Source organism: Medicago sativa, chromosome 3, assembly GCF_051527215.1.
Source record: "Medicago sativa cultivar Bolivia chromosome 3, Bolivia_mono, whole genome shotgun sequence".
Taxonomy (NCBI): domain Eukaryota; kingdom Viridiplantae; phylum Streptophyta; class Magnoliopsida; order Fabales; family Fabaceae; genus Medicago; species Medicago sativa.
This window is the reverse complement of record NC_140751.1, coordinates 80,179,074-80,197,289: the sequence shown is the minus strand read 5'-3', so window position 1 is coordinate 80,197,289 and position 18,216 is coordinate 80,179,074. Positions and strand designations below refer to the sequence as shown.

General features: G+C 31.4%; 2 long non-coding RNA genes across 4 annotated transcripts; both read right to left on the bottom strand.

Moving 5' to 3' along the window:
• Positions 1 to 548: 548 nt before the first annotated feature.
• On the bottom strand, positions 549 to 7,956 carry LOC146940694 (uncharacterized). 3 transcript variants are annotated; one of them, XR_015032133.1, is made up of 7 exons: positions 7,682 to 7,956; positions 5,125 to 5,255; positions 4,950 to 5,032; positions 4,787 to 4,864; positions 1,425 to 1,645; positions 1,106 to 1,191; positions 549 to 759 (listed from the first exon to the last, which is right to left on the bottom strand). It is a non-coding gene; the product is annotated as an uncharacterized LOC146940694 (long non-coding RNA). The 3 variants fall into 3 exon arrangements; XR_015032132.1 differs by lacking the exon at positions 1,106 to 1,191; XR_015032134.1 differs by lacking the exons at positions 549 to 759; positions 1,106 to 1,191 and adding an exon at positions 886 to 912.
• Positions 7,957 to 16,062: 8,106 nt separating this feature from the next.
• LOC146940693 (uncharacterized) lies at positions 16,063 to 17,141 on the bottom strand. Its single transcript, XR_015033500.1, has 4 exons — positions 16,952 to 17,141; positions 16,586 to 16,680; positions 16,424 to 16,493; positions 16,063 to 16,317 (listed from the first exon to the last, which is right to left on the bottom strand). It is a non-coding gene; the product is annotated as an uncharacterized LOC146940693 (long non-coding RNA).
• Between the last annotated feature and the right edge of the window lie 1,075 nt (positions 17,142 to 18,216).

Here is an 18,216-nt window from a genome sequence, read left to right as displayed (position 1 = left end):
AGCATCTCCAATGGGGGGTCCTTACTTAACAAGGACCACTCCCCGTTAAGGACCCTCCATTGGAGGAAGAAAAATTGAGTCCCCGTTAAGGAACGGGCAACTATATAAGGACTCTCTCTCTCCTGGGTAACTAACGGGTCCCACGTTTAAAAAAGTAATAAAATGTGTACTACTTGGTCCCACTTGCATAAAGAAGTAATAAAATATGTACTACTTGGTCTCACTTGCATAAAGAAGTAATAAAATGTGTACTACTTGATCCCACTTGTAAAAATGAGTAATAGATAAATTATTTTTGTTTAATATGTAAAAATAGTGGGACATATTTAAGTACTTTTCATTGGAGTCCTTATTAGTGTATTGCCATTGGAGTCATTGAGTCCTTAATAGGTACTTTTATTAAAAAATTATAAATAAGTGATGTGTCACGCGGGGTCCATTTAAGAAGTCCTTGTTAGGGAACTACCATTGTGGATGCTCTAAGTAGAATTTTTTTTAGACTTAAACTATTTGTTTTTTAGTAAATTAAGCACTTTACAGCTGGAAAGGAATGCAAAGGCAGACTAACATAAAGTAAAAAACACTTTTCAACTTTCAGACATAATCTCTATAAATAGTGGATGACGCCTTGCTTTGAAGCATTGCTGTCCAGCTGCATTTGTGGTGGGTTTCTCCATTCCATTAAAAAAATTCCAGTTTTAAACCTTTCATCTCTTCTTGATCCTTTTCTTTCTTTAAAGCATTCTTTTTCTATACAATCTGTCCAAAAAAGAAGAAAACTTTCACTTAAAATACTTAATTCATATGAATATGTTATAACTAAATCTGCACAGAACAAAAATTTCTCAACATGGGCTAAATCTGCACTTATATTGTTGAATGTATATGTTAAAACTATTGATTCAATTGCTCCTGCAATGAAATTTGTACTAAACATGTTCAATTGTTCGAATGTACTGCAGGTACCATGAAAGATTAGATATGAGCTCTTACCAAGAAATGAATTGCTCTTTCTACAGCTTACAAATATGGAAGATACATATTAATATGACACCAATTCATATCCAACCACATCAATATAATTTGATGAACAAAAAGCGTTTACCGAAAATTGAGACATTGAGGTGGATGAATAGTCATTACAAAAAGCACCCTTATCATACAAAGCATGTTAGCCCATTTAACATACACCTAAATTTTTTTTGAAAAAGCCAAATTAAATTCCATAGATCAATAAGTGACCAAGATACTTAGTTGTTCAAAACAATTAGAAGCATAAAAAAGCATACATAGATGTTCAAAACAAATAGAAATCTACAAAACTCACATACAGAGGCTGTCATGGTGGAGTGTGTAAAAACATGATCACATTTTAAACAGAACTAATTGACTTTCAATTTAGTAGAAAGCAAAAGGTTTAATACCTGCAGTTAGTCTCTGATGTTGAAGGCGATTTTTTCTGTTGCAAGGACAGTACAGCCTTTACCATCACATGATAGGGATTAGGCTTGATCGGCACAGGATTGAAATTCAGATACTCTCCACAATTACAACAGAAAAAGGTTAATAATTCAATTATATTCAACCTTTTTCCTTATATTCTCCAATGACATCTCATTTGTTTTTTTTTTTTTTTTTGTATTCCCTGCAGAATATTTGAAGATGGATAAAATTATTAGAAAAGCTATTACATGAGAAAGGTGATGAATGAGAAACAACAAATATGAAGGAATTGGAGGAAATTGTGTACTACTACAAACCATAGTGGTTGACCTCTTCATTTTTTGCTTTTCAGTTATACAAAGGTATTCCTTATATTTCTAATCCACGGTAAAATGGTAATAAGGATATCAAACATGACATCCTTCATTTCATGATATCAAACTGAATGAAAAGGGTAGATGGAAAGAGAGAAACTAAGTGATTAATACATTTAACACTATAAAAAGCAATCAATAATATTTTTTGTATTCAGCTGTGCTTATTTGTTATATTTAACTTGATGATTTAAATTCTGAACATCTTGAAGCAACCATACCAGCAAATTTTTATTGTTCAAGTTTAAATTCCCATTTTTATTATAAAATGAAATCTGTCTAACCACATTTAAAAAGAAAGTAACATATTTTCTAAGGGATGCTTGCATAATGTTCAAGAATGACTGATGATTTACAACACACCATGAGTCCAAAAAAAGTTCATGTGATGTAGAGTTAAAAGCTTCTTTGTTGTGAATTATCTCATGTGGAGTTAAAATATTATATCATGTTTTGAAGTAAAAAACATATGGGTTTCAGAAAGATTAAGGTTTTTCATGTGAATTATCCGTCTAATGTTTTGAAGTAAAGAATTTAGATTTTTCAGTAAATGGACACTTTGAATTACCAGAGCTTTAGGTTTTCAAAGTGTCATATTTGTCATATTACTTTTTCTGAAAAACCTAGAATTGGTCATATAATTAGTAATCACATTAGGACTTTTATGTTTTTCATGTAGAAAGTTGGTAACAACCCAAAATTTGACTTCATTACTTTTCTTACTGATAATAATTAATTCACCTTTATTAGTAAGAAAAAGTAATGATGATAAATTTTAATGGTTTATTATTATTACTAACAAAAAGTAATGATGTCAAATTTTAGGTTTTTCGAAGTGTCATATTTACTGAAGTCCTGAATGACTCTTACATTGACAAACCAAAATTTGACATCATTACTTTTTCTTATTAATAATAATAAATTGATTCACCTTACTATTTCTTACTGATAATATTAATAATGAATTCACCTTTCAGTTATATATTATAGTGTTGCATAACCCAATCGTACTCATAGACTGATTAAGGCATTGAATGTTTCAGATTGAAAGACATGATTTAGTATAGTCTATTCTCATACATGACTGTACTTTGCTAAAAAATATCTGCATAACGTATCCTAATTTTGCAGAAAAACTTGCAATTTATAATTTTTAAATTTAATTTGATTCTTTTCATGTAAGCATTCCTTTTAAGAGGCTAAACTACCATAGTCTATGAGTATGATTGGGTTATGCAACACTGTTATATAATGCTGGAAATGTCAACTTATTGTCAGTGTACCACTAATTACATGACTAAATCTTTGAGCCAGACATAACAAAATGCATTTCCTCGAGCTCTAATTTTGATAAATGCAGTTTCTAATTTATTTATTGAAAGAACAATAAGCTCTATTTATATAGACTATACTAAGGAGTGTTATAGAAATCCTAACAGATCTGTAGTTGAGCATTAAGCTAATAGCAGAACAACAAAGGTAAAGAGTGTAACTCTTATGTAAAATCGTGAACTTATACTACTTCTAGAAAGTATATCAATTTCATTTGAAGAACACACTAAAAGTAAGAAAAAATGCTAGACAGTTCAGTTTTGTTTAACCAAGTTATCTGTTTCTTTGATGATAATGGAAACAATAAGAGCATAATGCTTCAATAATTTTAAGGAGTTGTTACACAGTGAGTGTATATTTATATAACGGAGCCTACACAAGCAATAAAAAAGCACACAAAACCAATTCTGCTGACAATTATAGTTGATAGTAGTTTTTTGCCTCTATATGAAGCAGCACAACAAGTTCATGATGGATATGATGCTTGGTCTTTTAAAAAAATATCTACCAAGAATCATAAAAATATTTGTTCTTATAAGTATAACAACAAAATAAATCATAAAAGATATTCTTCAAATATACTCACAAAAAGAAAGTCATCTTTGGTTATCCACAAAAGTAAAAAAATAAAAACTAATTTACGGAAAAAACGAAAAGACGAGTTAGATATAACTACATGATTTTTTCCTACAATTTTTTTACAACTACAACTGGATGGGTAAAATATAGAGTATAATCTATTTACAAAACAACAATCCAATGCATCCACAAAAACGGTAACATAGATTCTAATGATGAGAGGAAATACATGTTCAAAATAGAGATGGGGGATTTGTGATTTATACGTAAATTGGTCCAAAAAGAAAATCTAGCATAAATAAATCTAACTCAGAGGTAAATTATACGCTTAGATTCAAGATTTGAAGTAAGCATAAATATATCTAACTCAAAGGTAAATAATAAAATTAGATTCAAGATTAGAAGTAAAAAAAGGCAAGGATCCTTGAACAAATCAGTAGGAAAAATCAGCCAGAAATCTCAAGCTGCAAGGAAGTCAGTACCGAACATGCTTAATAGATCTACCATTTGATGTTTATTGAAGGTATTCCTTATTTTTTTTAATGAATAGCCAATAATGGAAAAATCTTCCCAACTATTTTAGAGAAAAAAACATCAAAAAAATTTTAAGTAGTGTTACAATGTAACGAGGCAAAAAGAAAAAGAAAAAAACATTAACTTTTGTTACCGTTTATTTTTTCTTATTTTAAATTGAGTACTAAAAGAAAAATTCAAGATACATGTTAGGACCTTCTTTTAGATCCAATTAGAGTATCATCTTGTCATTATTCTTATTGGAATTATTTAAAGCAAAACAAATACAAATTTACTTGCAATGATTAGTTTTTACATACAAATCATAAGCAAAGGTGAAAAACTCTTGCGTTTTCATCTTAATGGAAATATGATTAGAGTGCAAGAGAATAGTTGAATCTTTCAATTTTGATACAATATGTCCAACGTTTAAATATAACTCAACAAAATGTTGACAGAATTGGAAGCCTCTTTGCTGGATTGTCTTATGCATTCAATAGAAGTGAACAGAAGGACCATATGGTGTGTTGGATGAGTATGATTACCTTGATGTTGTAAGTGGTTATCTTCAAAATAAGTAAATTCAGGAGGTGATTTTTCTTTCTTTCTTCGTACTAATTGTCCTGAAAAGTAAAACCAATTAAAGTGAGAAAACAGCAAGACAAAAACAAACCAAACGATTTTTCTCTATTTGGCCATATTCCTTACCAAGGTTTGTTATCTGATTCCAGCTGCAGAGTGGAAGATGCTAATTAGCTACCAAGGTTGTCTGTTACACCCTTTTGAGACCCCTGAACACAATAATTTAGTTAATTAACAGTGAATTGAAGTTATAGGTTGATGTTGATCATGTACAACAAAATTTCTAAAATAAATAGGTAACCTTTGATTTTATAATCCAATATTTGCAAAGTCTGTAGTATATCATTAGACTGACTGCCCTTATAGCAAGTTTGAAATAGATCAATCACAAGCATTGGCAAACTTGAGAGATTCTCTCAATTGTTCCTCTTTCTGCAAGTTTAAATCACGTAGCATTTAGAAAAACATGTACAAGGAAGAAAAAACAAATATACGTTGAATAAAAATAAACCAGAAAGATATCATAGAGTTAGTAAACTAAAATATTAAGACAAACTAAAATGCAATGGGAATTTTAAAAAATTGAACACTCTTTTGAGAGAGAAAAGCAAATGAAAACACTTATCAAGGGACTGTTTGGATAAGCAACTAACTGTGTTTATTCAGCAAGCACTTATCATATCAATGCTTATGTATTAGCTACTTTTACCATTGAAGAGAGAATGAGAGAAAATTATGCATAAACTCCGCATAAGTTATTTCATTAAGCTACTGTACCTTGTTCATGAAAATAAGTTGAACTACTTTATACCGGCGTATATTATACCAGCGTCAAAGAACTAATTGAAACTAATTAATTGAAACTAATTGAAACTTTACTCAAAGAACGTATATTATACGAGTGTCATAAACAAATCATACAAAGTAATCACAAGTTGTGCACAGCGACAAATCATTCGAAACTACATAAACATATAATCAAGTTGTGCGAGCAAAATGAAAGCGTTCCCTCACATTTCCTATTAATTCCCAAACAAAACCCCATAAACATATAATCAAAAGTTCAAGTTCTACACAGTCGCAACACATTAACAAGTTTTCATAATAAAAACCTAAAGTAATCGATGACAGTAGAGAAAAATTAGGCAGCAACAGATCCTAAAGTAATGCAGAAATAAATCAAAGTTTCACTCACACTTTCAAAATTAAATCAACGCTTTAACCAAATTCACTTGTCTTGCGATAAATGCGAGATGTGATTAAGAATTTAAAGAAACGTTTTCTATCATAGATCTGAGAAGAGTAGATACCTTGAGAAATCGCAAAACGGGAACAAAGCTAAGGCGCGTGCGTTCACAGTTCAGCGAAGAGATAAAGAGTTGACGAAGATGGTGATGGATTTTGATTCTTTTAATCTCTGATTAGGGTTCTGAATTGATTGCACGGAGAAAAGAACGAACGATAGAGAAAGTGAGGCGTGTTTTAGGTTTTAGGTTTTGGGCCGGATCCTAATTGGGCTGTCCAGTGGTCCAATGTAAAAAAAAAAAAAATTGTGCTTCCGGGCTGTCCGCAGCCCTAACGAGTTACGGGTTTTTCGGGCCGGGTTAAAAAGCCCTGAAGAATTTGGCCTGCATTTTATTCAGGCTTTTGGGCTGGCCCGTACGGCCCGGCTCATTTTGACAGCTCTACAAGAAACCTACACGAACCTATTGGATGATGCAAATGTAAGTCGTACATCTCAAAGTTGTTTATAAATTATAATTATCATGTAAAAATGATTTTTTTCCTTCACTAAATCATACAAGTTAAACTTTGACTCAAACCCAAGATATTAGCATGCAAAGTTGTTTGTTTTTTCTTTCCAAATAATCACCAAATCATTTTTTGAACAATTCATATTCAAGAAGTCCATAAATTACCATACGAATCAGTTACTACCAATAGAGCATCTACTCTACGGACAGTCATTTAACAACAAGCTTCGTATACTGCGGCACTTTGAAAGTCGCAAGGATATCACAGTCATCTCTCCCTTCAACTTTAACTTTAACTTATATAATGATCATTTCTCCCTTCAACTTTAACTTATATAATGATCATTTTTGCTTCACTTACAGCTAAGTCATAAAGTATGTTTGAAACTAACGAAAACTATTTTTAATTTTTGAAGCACATGGGATTATTTTTTGTTGAAACCAAAAATAAATCAAAATATTTTGTTTACTAAAAATGTAACAAAAAACAGGTTTTTTAAGTTTGAATAATTTAGAAATCGAAATATTTTCTACGCATATTTCTGACAATGAAGAAGTGAAAGAAAAAAAAAAGTAAAAAAACCCTCAAGATCTGGAAATTAACATATTAGATTTTCTACTTCTTTTTATTATAAAAAAAAAAAAAAAATCTTCTGATGCACTACGAAAAAATCTACATTTAATTTTACTTCTTTTTATTATAAAAAAATCTTATGATGCACTACGGAAAATTAAAACCTCAAAATCTGCAAATTAACAGATTAGATTTTTATTTTTTTACATCTTTTCGTATTTTTTTTATCAGAAGCACTATAAAACAAATACAACAAACATGTAAAAAAACTCTTCTGCATAAAAACATACAAACAGATCAAAAAAAATATATGATCAAATCCAAAAAAAAAAAAAACTTCATAAATAACTATGCAATGAGATCCAAAACAAATTCTTCAAGACCTACGTATCATAAACAAATATAATCTAAAAAAAAGACAGATGTTCAAGAAAGTTGAGATCTAAAATCTGATCTTTGATTATTTATTTTTTGTTGCTGTTGTTGTTGCATGTGTGAGATCGTGTACAAAGTAGGTCAAAAGTGCTTACATGGTGAAGGCGATAGATGATCCGCTCGCTAAACTCCACGGAGAGGAAGGGGGTGGCGCTGATGTTAATGAAAACGAAAATTTCTTCAGCTCTTCAGCAAGATCAATAGAAGAGTGGTTTTAATTTATTCGATTGGTGGTTGGAGAGAACACAAAATAGAGGTGTGCCGTGGCCCATGGGGATGGGTTACAGTGAAGGAGATGAGTATTGTTTTTCTAATTTTTCTATTTTGAAGACATAAGGAGAGCTAAAAAAACAATGGAAAAAGAAAGTGTGTGTTGCAGTAGGTGTGTACACGTGAGGTATCTAGAAGCTTTTAGGTTTATTTATTTTTCATAGGTTAAATATTCCTAAAAAGGAAAAAAAAAAAGGATTAAATATATTTTTGTTCATATAAATATACCAAATTTTCATTTTAATTCCTCTAACAATTTCCTTCAACTTTTAGTCCTATAAAATTTTCAATCACTATTTTTCGTCCCTATTTTTTAAGTAAATTTTTGTATTTTTTTAATGAAATTGTGATGAAATGTGTAGAATATTGTAAAAAAATTCCCAAAAAAAAATAGAATTTTTTGACAAAACGCACCGTTAAAAATATAAAAATTCATATTAAATTCATGTTTTGTTAAAAAATATTAAAGTCACTTTGTCACTTAAGTCACGCAGGTGCTCAGTGTGACTTAAGTCACGTTGAAGTACAACATACATGACTTAATTCACGTTGAAGTTTATAACTTTAAGGTGTGTTTGGTTTGGAAGGGAAGTTGTAGAGAGAATAAAAATTCCCAAAAAAAATAGAATTTTTTGACAAAACGCACCGTTAAAAATATAAAAATTCATATTAAATTCATGTTTTGTTAAAAAAAAATTAAAGTCACTTTGTCACTTAAGTCACGCAGGTGCTCAGTGTGACTTAAGTCACGTTGAAGTACAACATACGTGACTTAATTCACGTTGAAGTTTATAACTTTAAGGTGTGTTTGGTTTGGAAGGGAAGTTGTAGAGAGAATAAGCAAGAGAGTTTGAGAAGAGTGAAAGAGATGAGAAATAAATAAGATTTGATGTATTTTTTGGTATAAGAGAAAGAAGAGAAATAGACGTTATTATTTTTAAAAAGACAAAAATATCCTTAAAAAGATAACATTTTAATTTGTGATCAATTAACACTTTGTTTGGTTGGAGAGAAATTGTGAAGAGAGAGTTAGCAAAGAGAGAAGTTGAAGAGAGATGCTGCATTTCTCTTGTTTGATGTGAATAAAAATAGGAGAGAGAGATCCAAATATTGTGGGTCCCACAACTTTTTGCAATCTTCTCTCTTGTGGGAAGAAATGGGATGGATCCATGCTATTTTGTTGCATTTCCATATCTACCCTTCTTTCACTTCTTGTAACTCAACTACTCTAAATTTATAATTAAAGCCCCCACTACTCTACATGCATACGAAAAACGAATATAAAGAGCGTCTTGATAAAGAAAAAAAAGTATGAATTGTAACAACAACAAAAATAAACAAGACTGACACAAAATAATAAGTATAGTTTTTTGTTTATGAACAGGAACATTTTTTGATGAAAAACAATAGTGTAGTATTTATGTGATGATGAACGAACATGTCAAATATCCTTTTAAAAAATACTGTCGCAAACACGTAACGTAATCAAATGGTAATTTAAGCAATTATTTTAACTAATAGAAAAAATAAAATCAATTAACAGACATCTTTTTGACATTTTTTTTACTACAAATATTAGATTTTTTAGATAGGGACATTTTTGTCAACTCATAAAATCATTCAACTTCTTTCTTTTCAATTTCTCTTCTATCTCTTCTATACCAAACAATACATCAAATCTACTCTATTTCTCTCATATTTCTCTCTTCTCATACTCTCTCTTACCTCTTTCTCTCTTCACAACTTCTCTTTCATACCAAACACACCCTAAAAAACCAATAGCATATTAGACTTTTTTGTCTTCTTCCCTCTTTCTTCTCACTTTTGAAGGGAAAACAAAAAGGTGTGGGACACACCATCTATTCTTCTCTCTTCTCAATTTCTCTTCTTGGCAAACAAGAGAAAACTTCAACTTCTCTTCACTTTCTCTCTTCTATATCTTTTTCTCCTCTATTTCTCTCAAACCAAACAAAGGCTAAGGGTGTGTTTGTTTGTGAGAAGAGAGAAATACGTGAGAGAAAGTATAAGAAGAGAGAAATAGATGAGAAATAGAGTAGATTTAATGAGTTGTTTGGTATAAGAGAAATAAGCGAAATAGAAGAGAAAGAAATGCTACTATTTTTTGTAAAAACAAAAATATCCTTCAATAAAACAATATATAAAAACACTATTGTTTTTATATTAGCTCAACATAGACTAAATTAGTTTATTGGTCACTTTAATTTAATCTATCAGCTGACTATCATTTCCGCTAAAAATACTATTATTTTTATATTAGCTCAACACAGACTTCTGTAAAAAAAACATTTGATTTTTCACTTTTAATTAAATTTTAGACAACAATTACTATTATTCTCACACCACAACGCTTTCTCGAATATACACAACCTAGACAAAACCATTTTCATTCATGTTTTCTTATCTTTTATGACACAATGGAAGGATAGAACCGAAAAAGCCATAGTAAGTTGAATCTCTCGCGTGTTTCTTCGCTCATGTATAAAGACTCAAAGGTGTGGGAGATCACATGTTCAAACTATACCTTCTATCTTTCTCACCCCTATCAAACAAGAGAAGTATTGAATTTTTTTTTTACTTATCTCTCTTTAACATCTCTCCCATTTTCTCCTCTACCAAACATAGTGTAATTACAGACCTATGTCGAAAAATAAATAATCTGAATAATTGAATGATAAATTGATTTTAGGATATCTTTTCGGAAAAATGGTTGGTGAGATATTTTGATCCGCAAAGTTTTGTATTCACCATGTCATATGGTTTAATTTAAAATTGTCATTGTGTGCAATTGACAATATTTAGGATTTCTTTGTGAAATTGATGTAACACCCCAAATTTTAACACTAAAGTCATATCAAGTAAAAAAAAACAGATTGGAAAACCTTTTTAAACATAAGTCATAATTTTTATTCACAAAATATATTAAAGGTTCATTTTTAAAATGAAGGTCAGAGTTATATAGAGCTTTGCATGACAACTAAATAATTTACAAGACACAGTTACATCTCTACGCACAAGGAGAATTTTATATCAAAAGTGTTGCCCAAAATTAAAAGGACCCCTAAGCCGATGTTTAACTTTATAATACATAAAGTTGGGTACTGGACCCACCACTAACATCATCCTGAAGTCTTTCTTCTTACCAACTACGTGAGTGGTTTCGAGTACGTTACCCATAAATGTGACCCGTCTTGAGGCTGAGTTAAACCCCCAAGGCGAAATAATTTGCTCATCCGTGAAGGTGAAGTCATCATCTTTCGTTGTCGTATCTCGGATTCCTTCGAAATCATCATAATCTAATGGCGTATAACCCATACATCCGTTGAAAGGGTCGCCAATTCAAAAATAACAGATATACAAAAGCAGAGCAAGATGCATAAATGAAATAAACATTATACGTGAATTAGAGATCTCATTCTAACTCACGTACAAAAACAAGTATGAAAATAGTGCTCATAATAAAACCCATTAAGAATCGATTCCTAGTGCAATGTTTATATGTCGATGCACGTGATTCCGGAATTAATATCGCTCCGTAGATGGTTGTGACATCGCCACTAAGGAGATGGGTATCTTACTCATCTATCAGACTCGATGATCTACATTGGATAAGGTGGTTCCATTTTGGAATACAGACCCCGTGTTACCTCTCCGGTGTGCACCCCGTGACTCCTCTCTGGTGACCATGTGACTATGAAATGCATGATCATAGGATTCCCCGTATATGCATATACATTTCTAATCGTGTGCAATATCTCAAATATATCATCAACATATGTAACTCATTATTCTCAAGAATATGACTTTACATACGTAAGCATTTACTCATCTTGGCAACTACGTATTCTTGAACACGTATGCAGATACGAAGCAATTATAAACATAAATATCACTTCATTTTTATGGAAAAATATATAAAAATAGAGAGGTTCCCTTACCTCGATTAGCTTTTCGTCTAAACAAATATTTATTTCTCTCTTTTACCTCATTTAATCATCAAAGTTCCTCGTGAATTGAATAACCTTCCCATAGATGATATTACAAATTTTCTCACACCAAATTCACCTCCAAGTAAAGGCCTTTCTTTCTCCTATCACTGAATTTTTCAACTCTAACTTAAAATTTCTCATAATCTCACTTGTCTGTCAAAGTTCACAAAACCAACACTCAAGAGAAAGGAACGAGAAAATGAAGAAGTATAGAGATGATTGGACTTGAGAAAGAGCAAGACAACTTGACCATTTTCTACTATGGAAGCCACGATTTTGAAGGTTAAGAATAAGCCTAAAATATATTATTACTAATTTACTATTAAGATTATTATCAGGTATGAGGAATGCATATGAAATTTAGACGTTTAATTGGATGTTTTTATACTTTTCTCTTACTTCAAAAATTTGTATGGATTATGTAAGAATCATGAATTTTGTATGGATTAGATATGATTTATGAAATTTGAATAGAGTATGTAGGGATGTTTAAAAGTTGAAGTTTTTCAAAAATCCATGGGTATTCGTGAATACTCGTGGATACCTTAATACCCACGGGTTATCCATATATTGAATAACCACACAGGTATAGGGCCGGCACGAGTATCATATTTATCCAATAGGACGGAAATGGGTATCATACTATCCATACTCATGGATACCCATTGACATCTCTACTTTGGACATATACTTTTTTAGAATTGCGATATGTTGCGTGAGTGATGGAGTATTTATTTATATATTCAATTTTTTTAAGGAATTTATATATTCAATTATTGCGTTGTATCACTATACCATATCTAATACGACAATATGTTTTAGTTTGACATTTTATATATTTAGCAACATTACGGACACATTTATGTTTATGTGTTTATGTACCTTTGATCTTTCTTCATGTTTGCATATGAATTTTCAATCTTCAAATGATTTATTTTTTACATATCATATACTTCAGACGAAGAGTTAACAGAGAAAGAAAACCTAGATTTCAAGCCTGAAATTCATATCAAAACATAGGTGAAAGACTAACATGATCGGAAAACAACATAAATGATAAAAAATGTTATCTGAAGTTAGGTTAAAGGACCACAATAATACTTTTGCCTTTCGAATTCAAGTTTTTACCATTTATTTTTGTTTATCTTATTGATTTATTCCTTAATTTTAATTGTTATTTTTACTCACTCTCTAATCCATTCACCATTCTTACACATTTTACACGATTGTGTCAATTAGAGAGATAATATAGCCATGTATAGGAAAACCCGCTGAAGGAAGGACAAGCCTTTTTGGGCCTCATCGAGTTTAATGCATTTGTGTGTTGGTGTGACTTATCATTTTATGTAACTACTGTTAATGAAAGACATTTATTGAAAACCAGCAAAAATAAATACAAAGAGTTTTTTTTTGGGGTTGTAGTTTTTTTCGGAAGAGGTTTCGATTCAATTTCAGAAACGGAAAAAGAAGTCAATTATTTTAATGAATCTTGACACATTCGAAATGTACATGTCTATTGTTGTTGCATCAAAAGATGACCAAACGAAGAAATGCATCTATGATTCAATTTGCTTCCGATAACGTTTTGCATAAGGGAGACAAAATTTGTGGCAGTCTTAAAGTTTGCTTCGAATAGCTTATTTGTTGAGATAGCTAGAGCAGCTTCGTAGAGTTGAAGAAAATTAAAAATACTATGTATTTTATTGGATGTTTGTCTATCGTTTTTATGCTTACTTTTGAACTACATATATTGCGCAATATAAATAGAATTCAGTGAATATTTCCTTTGTTTTTTTAGCTTGGAAGACGTGTTGAATAGTGGGACAAATCTTTTATGACTTTTGGCGAGCTTAATGTGTGTGTGTTGTTGTGGTTTTTATGTTCACATAACTATTGTTAATCAATGGTATTTATCTTGAATTGACGACAACAGTGAATAATCATAATTATGACATAATTTTTACCGCAATATAAAATTAGTTTGTTATTGTCGTTTTCAACTTTGATTAAAAATTAATTTCGTCTTTGTAATCAAATAATAGTGTTTAAAGTGTCGTGAACCGTGCATCTCACGGGTTGGGACACTAGTATAATACATATGATATGGTATGTATGATGATGGGAAGCACTTGGGTGACATAATGTCACCGTGACATTAAATCTGGGCCACACAACACACATTGCCACACAACATCTGGGCCACACAACACATCTGGGCCACACAACACAACACCTTTGTGTGGCCCAGATTTAATGTCACGGTGACATTATGTCACCCAAGTATTTTCCGTATGATGATATGGTATCCCTTGACATGCTATCCCATCCCTTGACACGTTTCAAAATGGCTAATATAGTGGTGCTTGTGTGACGGGCATGCGAACGATATTGTTGTTAGCAGTACAGTGAGAGTTTACAGCTGGGAGATATGGAAAGATTATTCTGTGGTCACCTTATAACAAATTTGACCTCTTGTCAAAAACTTAAAAAATGTCAACTCGGTGCACTGAAGCTCCCGCATATGCAGGATTTAGGAAGGGGTTCCACTATTTGGTGTATTGTACGCAGCCTTACCCTATTTTTACACAATTTGACCTCTTGTCAAAAACTTAGAAGGGCAACTCGGTGCACTGAAGCTCCCGCATATGCAGGATTCGGGAAGGGGTTCCACCATTTGGTGTATTGTACGCAGTCTTACCCTATTTTTACACAAGATGTTGTTTCCAGGACTTGAACCCGTGACCTTACGGTCATATGACAACAACTTTACCAGTTGCGTCAAGGTTACCCCTCTCCGTTTGTCAAAAACTAAAACAAAAAAAATAAGTTAACAATAGTTTTTAGAAAGTAACCAAAATTACATTTGAAAAAAATAACAATAATGATAATGAAAAACTAACGACTAGTAGTACATTTATTTTTGTGAGATCAATTTTTCCTAAAATAAAAAATATCATTTTTTTTAAGATGAAAATATCATTTATTTACTTTAAATGAGGTCGAATGGAGACATTTAAAATTCCTTATCTCCGACTTACGTATACTTACTTGTTATCCTATCCATATTTAACAGGAATGTGAAATTAAATCTCAATCACTATCTTTGACGAGTTGGGTATCTCTGCCTCATCTCCGTTCCCGCAGTAAATCATTTTTTAATAAAAAAAGGATTTTTTTCAGACCCAAAGAAAATGTTGCTATGCATTATTCAGTAATATGTTCATTTTAACATTTTATTGACCGAGAGCATGAGATGATGTATATTGATGGTTATGGTGAAGGAGAAGAGAGAACTAAAGTGAATAATGTTTGACGGATACACACTCTCTTTCTCTGCACGAGTGAAATAGTTTAGGATTTGAGATTTTATTTTTATGTAAAGAGGAATAAAGTGGTAATAAAATAATTCTCTATAATTCTGATGAATTTGGGTACGAGTTCGGGATAAGTATATATGTCCATGTAATCTGTATCATATATTCGAGTTTTGAAATCGGAAAAAACTTAAATCTAATCAAAGTGAAAATAAACCCGTCAAATCAAAATTGGTTTGAACGAATAACTATCGATAAGAGTTTTGCTTTATTTTTAGTAGTACTAATAAAATTATAAAATCAAATAATATAAGAGTTTGGCAAAATGTGAGAAGCCTCCAAAATTTTATCCCTTTTTAACAATTTCATTTTTATTTTATATTTTTATTATTCTTTTATCACACACGCACATGACACACCTGATTTTCATACATCCATATCAAAATTGGTTATTTTTTGTCCTCATTAGTTTTTTTGTAGATTATTCTATCATCCTCTCCTCTAGGGGTGGACAGTCGGTCGGTTAGGTTCGAAATCGGTTTCAAAACTTGAAACCGTTTAAACCAACGGTTGCATATTCGTAAACCATTTCCGACCAACTTAGGCATCAGTTTAGTCGGTTCGGTGTAGACGGTTAAGCCGGTCAAATGTGCGGCTTAGTTCGGTTAATTCGGTTTTGTATATATTAATCCTCGCTTAATAATATATTTTAAAAATTTAACATAACCAAATTATAAACTGAAATTTGGGTTTTCAATAAAACCAAGAATAATAATTTGGCTATTCATATTAATCTTTATGGCCTGTCACTTTTCAGTTTAAGTAAAAATCAAGAGCAATTTTTATGCCATAATATATTACATAGAACTTGTTTGCACCACACCATTTGTAAACTTGTTCCAAATATAAATTATATAACTTGTTTGCATTGACTAGCAGCAAACATGCACAACACAGCCAATATTAGTAAATATTACAGTTGTCCAACAGTATCAACAGTATAAGTATTATAATATATTACAGTCATCCAATATTTGAGTAAAAGATGAAATAAATTCCACTGGCTTTAAAAGCACAGGCAGCTTGCAATTGTCGATGCTACAGCATGGCGAATCATGGAGAATGATGTTGTAGTTGATGCTGCACAACAAAGGAATGAATATAACTGTTTAAAAAAAAAACTAAACAACAATATGTTTAATGTTCTAAATTTACAAATATGCATGAATGATATTTGAAAACAAACCTGAACTGCAGCCCTAGAAGTCTATAACAGCCAGTATCCCACTTAAATTGCAGCAACCATTTATGATAAACTGTAAATTAAAATCAGTTAGTAAATCATAATAATTTCACTAGATTAAAGAAAATTTCATTATAACAAAGAAAGCAAGTTTTATCAGATTACCTGCAAAGGGACATGCCATAGATAATACTTCATAACTGTTCATTCTCTACTTCTCTAATGGCATGGGCATAGGTTGATAGATTCACAACTTAATCCTAATAATAACCAAATTGATGAAATCTCAACTCAAATGAACAAAAATTAACTAGTATAACAATTACAACAAGTGTTTGTTGAAACAATTACATAAACTAACTTATAGTTTACTATTCTATTCTTAATGTTGATCATACAGTTGCTTTTATTAATTAATTTTTAACTTGATTGTATTGTCTTAAGAATATATACAATCAGGTCCACAAACAGATTTTATAAGAATTGATAATAATATAAACAAGCAGCTCAGTTCCACATGCAGTTGCTTACCAATAATTAAGCATTAATCAGTTTATCAAGCGGCTGAAATAGTTACATCAACATCAAACCTTATCCACACTCCACAATCATCATGGAGCCAAGCAAATGAAGCATGTTACATTCCATATCATTCAAAAGCAGATGCATGTGTTGTGCATTAGTATTGAGTCATATTTGACTCCAAAATATCCAAAAAGGTCATTCCTGCATGACATTAAATTACTCTTAATTAGTATTACATAAATTAAATACTCTAAGTATGATAAAGTAAGAATAGTTAATAAAACCCGTGACTGACCAGTCATGGTCACTCCAAACCACTTTAGTTGAACCGATAAAACTACTAAACCGTCCGACCCAACCCGATGTACTACGGACCACCCGGTTCGGCCGGTTTGGGTCGGTTCTTAAAATTTTGTCCAGCCCTACTCTCCTCTATAAATAGTACCGCTGAACTCATTTTTCCATTTCATTTCGTTATAGCAAACTCACCCTCACCCAGATTTCATTTCATTCCTTGCTAGGTTATTAAAATTTCAACCCTTTTCTTTTCTTTTCATTTTGTTGGTGCTTTAGTGATCTTTGATGATATGAACAAGTAATGTGTTTGTTTTTTCATTTTGCTTTTCAGGATGGCCGGAAATGGGAATCGCTACCCCCGAGTAGTTGAATGCATGATGGTTAAGGGAGTCACAAGGGTAGGAAAGAACTGGAAGGTTATGAAGACCGACCCAGCCCTCCAATTTCCAGATTGGCTGGACCATAACAAAATGCAGGTATATTTTGACTTTGAAGTAATTTGTGATCTGTTTGTTTTTTGTTAGAATCTGTGATCTATTTTTGTTAGTTAGAATGAGGTAATTTTGTGATTATGATTTATTATTACTTACGATGATTTTAAAGTGGTTTTTTGAGTCATTAATTAATGATTACTTGATTTTTAAATTGGTTTAACTCGGTGAAGAGGGTTTTGGGTTTGCCATTGAAGCTGTTAGACTCATGGGAATCAGAGAGATTTTGCTTAAATTTACTGTTTTCTCTTGGCCTGTGATGTTATGTTTTACTTGTTTCCCACTATGATGGATTTTAAAGTTGTTTCAACTTTAAACGATTACTTGATTACTTGATTTATTAATTAATGATTACTTGATTTTTAAATTGGTTTAACTCGGTGACGAGGGTTTTGGGTTTGCCATTGAAGCTGTTAGACTCATGGGAATCAGAGAGCTTTTGCTTAAATTTACTGTTTTCTCCTGGCCTGTGATGTTATGTTT